Genomic DNA, 6,377 nt, shown 5'->3' with positions numbered 1-6,377 from the left:
CAGAGATACTAGCAAAAATAATAGTTCGTTTATTTACTTTCTCGAGAAAGCGCACTCTCAGAGCGCCCAAAATATGGCACCAACGAAAGAGAGAAGAGGTGTGTTCAGTCCAGCAGATTATATAGGTCCTAACCGCCATCCCCTCCTCCCTAACCCCCTTCCTCAGGGCTCATTGGTGCAAGTCCTGAGGGTACAGTCTATTCGTGGCAATCTACCCCAGCAACAGAGAAAAAAGACAGTTTCATAAACCTGCCTGGAGTCAAGGAGAGGTGGGAAGTTGGGGATGAGGGAGGTGTTATTTCTTCCTGCTATGTGCCTAAAAACAAGGGGGGAAGTCTGGGAAAGTACAGAATATGTTGAAACATTTCTTTACAAGGTCAAACTGTTGCAAATATTTCAACAGGACAAGAAACAATTCACTCTTTGAGGAGGTTTCACCCCTGAGAAATACTCAGAGATCATCTCTCACAATATTGATGTCAAGGTCCCCTTTGAGAACGAAGGACAAACACAACCAGTGGGTGAGTAGCAGTTTATCTCCTCACCTCATCTCACCTCCCCTCTCCTCGCCTTTCCTCTCCTCTCATCTAATGCTCTACCCAGGAGAAAGTACACTCCATGGTCAAAATCTACCTTTTTCCTTGGGGTGGAATGGCTACATTTCTTGTTCAAAGTTCAAACCTTAAACCCAATTTACTCTGGAGCTCATAGACTGGACAAATCCTCACCCACCAAGAAGAGAGTGAACGCAATAGCTGAATAGTAATTGTTTCTCTTTTACCCAGAAACCCTGAGGGTCTTCCCCTCCCAGTTTGGTTTCTTTTTTATTAAAGGGATCATCCCTTGAGTTAGTTGATTGTTCTCTTTCACTCTCGAAGAGAACCAAAATGGCATTACCATGACAAAGTGAAGTGTCAGTGTGTACGATTGTGGCTGATCAGATCAATACGAGCTCCCAATTCTCTACCACAGATTAGACAGAGATAGTCCACGTAAACGTTTGGGGTGGATACTCCAAATTTGCTACATTTCCTTTGTGCTGTTTCAACTCTGCTTTGCTCATAGAGCACAACATCTTTTCTGATGTGGGCATGCTATGCTGAACAGTCCTATGCCAGAGTCTCCCATGACACACAATCAAATACAAAGTTCTAGAGAGAGACCTTGAGAGTGTCCTTGTATTGATTTTTCTTACCACTATGTTATCACCCACCTCTTGCGTGTTCTCCTTAAAATAGTCTTTTTGACAAGTGTGCATTTTGCATTGGAACAATGTGTCTAGGGCATCGGAGTTGGGACTCCTTGTAGCACTGGTTGAATGCTTGGCAGTTTAGTTCGAGCATGGACCTCAATATCTGGCACCTTACCCTGCCAGGTGATTTTGAGAGTATTCCTAAGACAGTTCAAATGGAAGTGATTTAATTTCTTGGTAGGGCACTGGTAGACTGTCCATGTTTCACAGGCATACAACATTGAGGTCAGCGCAATGCCTCTGTAGACCTTCAGTTTGGTACTCAGTCTAATATCTCTTCTCTCCCAAACTTTTCTTTGGAAACTCTCAAACACTGAGTTAACTCTGGTAATTCACGCATCAACTTCATTGTCAATATGTACATCCATGGAAAGTACACTACCAAGGCAAGTGAACTTATACAAAGAATTCAAAACTTCTCCACTTGCTGTAATTAATGATTCCATGCATGGATGGTGTGGTGGTGGCTCATGGAGCACCTGCATTTTTTTGGTGTTAAATTATTAGGCCAAAATTACCACAGGCAGCAGAGAATTGACACATATTTTGTTGCATCTCAGATTCAGAGGCTGTATGGAGTGCACAATTATCTGCAAACAGAAAATCATACACCAGCACTCCCTCCACTTTGGTCTTGACTTGTGGCCTTTTCAAACTGAAGATCATACCATGAGTATGGTAGTTGACCTTGATGCCATGTTCATCCTCATTGACAGCATTTGACAACATGGCTGAAAACATCATACTAATAAGCATGGGAGCAAGTACACAGTCCTGTTTCATTTCCATTGGTGACTAAGAAGGCTCGAGAGCATTGTCCACTATCCAGAACCCAGGCAAACATTCATCATGAAGGTGACTTACAATTTTGATGAATTTTTCTGGGTAACCAAATTTTGACCTAATTTTCCATAAGCCCTCAGGACTAACAGTGTGAAAGGCCTTGGTCAGATCTTGTAGCTCTGACCATCCCTTGAGTACTTAAAGAAACGAATTCATTGGATGGGTAATTTTCACTCAAAGTGAGAATGTGGTAAGACCTTAGCCTGAAAGGACCAGGGTCTCGCATTTCTTCCACATCCATCTTCAGTTTTGCTGCTGAATATAAACCCAATGGACCCAGATGACTCAGGAGTAGAAAGTGAGTTTGGTGGCCTTTCACAGCTCTTCCACACTCAAATCAAAGTCAAATGCAAGTGATGTCATCATTGTGATATCACGGTCCTCTGGGAGAATGAAGGAGAACAAAGCACAATTCCTTAGTTATATATCCTCCAACTATTTTCAAGGCCATTTTCTTTTGTAATGTACTATTTCACATTTTCTGTTTTTCCATTTTGACTTTATTTTTTGTAGATGTCTCCGGAATTCATTAGCTTCCACTTGCCAATTGCAATTTTTAAGCAATTTTTTTATTTTTATTATTGTTTTATTTGTAATCAGTGTTCTACAATCAATTCCATATACCTTAGATTTTTCCCCTCCCTCCCCCTTCTTACACCCTCCCCTCTCCCTCCCCAAGATGGTGTACAATTTTATATAACTTCTACACATGCCTTCCTATTAAACACATTTTCACCTTAGTCATATTGCACAGAAGAATTAAAGTGAATGGGAGAAATCATAAAGCAAACCAAAATATAATACAAAAGAAAATGATCTGTTACATTCTGCGATTAAATTCCATAGCTCTTTCACTGAATGTGGAAGGCATTTTGCCTTAAGAGATCACTGGGAATTTTTAAGTCCTTGCATTGCAATGAAATTCTAAGTCTATCAGAAAAAATCCTGGCACACTGTGGTTGTTGCTGTGTATAAAGTGCTGGTGGTTCTGCTCCTTTCACTCAGCGTCAGTTCAAATAAGTCTTTAGAGGCTTCTCTGAAGTCTTCTTGTTCATCATTTATTAGAGCACAATAGTATTCCGTTACATTCATATACCACAACTGATTCACCCATTTCCCAATTAATGGGCAACACATTGATTTTCAGTTTTGGGCCACCACAAAGTGTGCTGCTATAAATATTTTTGTACATGTGGGACCCTTTCACATTTTTATGATCTCTTGGGAAAAGAGTCCCACAAAGGGATATTGCTGGGTCAAGGGGTATACACATTTTCTAGCCCTTTGGGTGTAGTTCCAAATTGCTCTCCAGAATGACTGGATCAACTCACAGCTCCACCAACAATGAAATAGTGTTCCAACACTCCCACATCTTCGCCAACGTTTACATCATCCTGTTCTGTCATGTTGACCAATCTGATAGGTGTGATGTGGTATCTCAGAGTTGTTTTGACTTGCACCTTCCTAATCAATAGTGATTTAAAGCATTTTTCATATGACTATAGGTAGCTTTGATTTCTTCCTCTGAAAACTGCCTGTTCATATCCTTTAACTATTTATCAATTGGGGAATGACTTGTATTCCTGTACATTTGATTCAATTTTCTACATATTTTAGAAATGAGACCTTTATCACGGACACTAGTTTGCAAAAATTCTTTCCCAGTTTTCTACTTTCCTCCTAATATTGGTTGCACTGGGTTGGTGTGTGCAAAAACTTTTTAATTTGATGTAATTAAAATTACCCATTTTGCATTTCATCATGTTTCCTATTTCTTGTTTAGTCAAATATTCATTCCTTATATATAAATCTGATCAATACATTCTTCCTTACTCCACTAATTTGTTTATAGTATCAGTCTTTATACCTAGATCATGCACCCATTTGGACATTATTCTTGTGTACAGTGTCAAGCATTGGTCTGTGTCTAGTTTCCACCATACTGTTATTCAGTTTTCCCAGCAATTTTTGTCGAAGAGTGAGTTCCTATCCCAGAAGCTGGGTTTCTTGAGTTTATCAAACAGTAGATTGCTATATTCTTTGACTACTGTGTCTTGAGTAACTAACCTATTGCACTGGTCTACCATTGTCTTAGCCAGTATTAAGTGGTTTTGATAATTGCTGCTTTATAATACAATTTAAGATCTGTTAGAACTAGGCCACCTACACTAGCATTTCTTTACATTGCTTCCATTGATATTCTGGACCTTTTGTTTTTCCAGGTGAATTCTAATATTATTTTGTCTAGCTCTACAAAATAATTTTCTGATAGCTTGATTGGTATGGCACTGAAGAACAAAAATAAATTAGGTAGAATTGTCATTTTTATTATATTGGCTAGGCCTACCAACGAGCAAATGATGCTTTTCTTCTTACATAGATCTGATTTTGTTTGTGTGAACAGTGTTTTGTAATTGTCTTCATATAGTCCCTGGATTTGTTTTGACAGGTAGACTCCCAAATATTTTATAGTGTCTACAGTAACTTTAATTGGGATTCTCTTTCTATCTGTTGCTGTTAGGCTTTGATAGTAGTATATAGAAATGCAGAAAATTTATTTTTTCACCCCTGATCTGATTGAAAATGCATCTAGCTCACCCCCATTGCATATAATGCTTGCTAAAGGTTTTAGGTAGTTACTGCTTATAATTTTATGGAAAGTTCTGTTTATCCTTATGTTCCCCAGTTTTTTCAATAGCAATGGGTGTTGTATTTTGCCAGAAGCTCTTTTATGCATCTGTTGAGACAATCATGTGGTTTCTGTTAACTTTGCTGTTGATATGATAAATAATATTAATAGTTTTCCTAATATTGAAATAGCTCTGCATTCCTGGTATAAAACTCACCTGATCATAATGTATTATTCTCGTGATTAGTTGCTATATTATTTTTGATAAAATCTTATATAAAATTCTTTCACCTATATCCATTAGAATAATTGGTCTAAAATTTTCTTTCTGTGTTTTGCATCCTCCTGGTTTAGGTATCAAAATCATATTTGTATCATAAAAAGAATTTGGGAGGACTCCCTCCTCAATTTTTTAAAACAGTCTATATAGTATTGGAATTAACTGTTCTTTAAATGATTGAAATAATTCACTTATGATTCCATCTGGCCCTGAAGATTTTTTCTTAAGGCGTTAATTGATGGCGTCTTCAATTTATTTTTCTGAATTCAGGTTATTTAAGTATTCAACTTCCATTTCTGCTAATTTAGGCAATTTGTATCTCTTAAAATATTCATCCTTCAGGGCAGAGCCAAAATGGCAGAGCAGAAAGAAACACATATGGTGGCTGTCCCCACACAGCCCATAAAATACCTATGGAGGGGGACTCTCAACAAATGTTGGAGCAGCAGAAGTGGAGAACAACAGAGTGGAGGAGATTTTCAGACCAGGGTGACCTGAAAAGCCCATGGGAAACCTCCATTACACCGGATACGGAGCGGAGCCCAGCCCAGCCTTGGCCACACAGCGTGGTGTGGCTCTGGGAGGAGGACACCTTGGGGACGGAATCTCTAATCACAGCAGGGGGTCTGCAGATCCCTCAACACACAGGACCCAGAGGTCAGTAATGGGGTTTTTTCAGCTGACTGGGAAGAGGAAAGGGCCTTCCCATAGCTCCAGCCTCAGGCAGTGGCCACAGAGGCCACATCAGGCAGGTGATAGCAGTTCCCACCACAGGCCCTACAGCAGCCAACATCCATTGTTGGATCATAAAAACCCTAGGGGCACTGAGGAGCTGATTATTACCTCAGCCCTGTGTAGAGGGAGCTGATCTCGCACTGAATGGCTACAGAACTGGAGGCCAGGAGGCTGTGGAGAGGAAACTGCTAAGATTGTGGGCACAAAAATGTCTTTCTGCTCTCAGACCACTGTACACACTTGATTGTGCCACTTGGGAGGAACTGAGATCTTACAGATTCCCAGAGTATACGCTACTCTTGACAAAGGACCCCAAAATCAAGTAATTGGTGGGGAAAATGCCCAAAAAAGGGAAAAAAGTAAGACTATAGAAGGTTACTTTCTTGGTGAACAGATATCTTCTCCCATCCTTTCAGATGAAGAAGAACAATGCTTACCACGAGGGAAAGACATGAAAGTCAAGGATTCTGTATCTCAAACATCCAAAACAAATATTCAGCAGTCTCAGGTCATGGAAGACCTCAAAAAGGATTTTGAAAATCAAGTAAGAGAGGTGGAGGAAAAAGTGGGAAAAGAAATGAGAGAGATGCAAGAAAAGCATGAAAAGCGGATCAGCACCCAGCTAAAGGAGACCCCAA

The sequence above is a fragment of the Notamacropus eugenii genome (genome assembly GCF_028372415.1).
Source record: "Notamacropus eugenii isolate mMacEug1 chromosome Y unlocalized genomic scaffold, mMacEug1.pri_v2 SUPER_Y_unloc_1, whole genome shotgun sequence".
Taxonomy (NCBI): domain Eukaryota; kingdom Metazoa; phylum Chordata; class Mammalia; order Diprotodontia; family Macropodidae; genus Notamacropus; species Notamacropus eugenii.
This window is presented reverse-complemented; position numbering follows the sequence as displayed.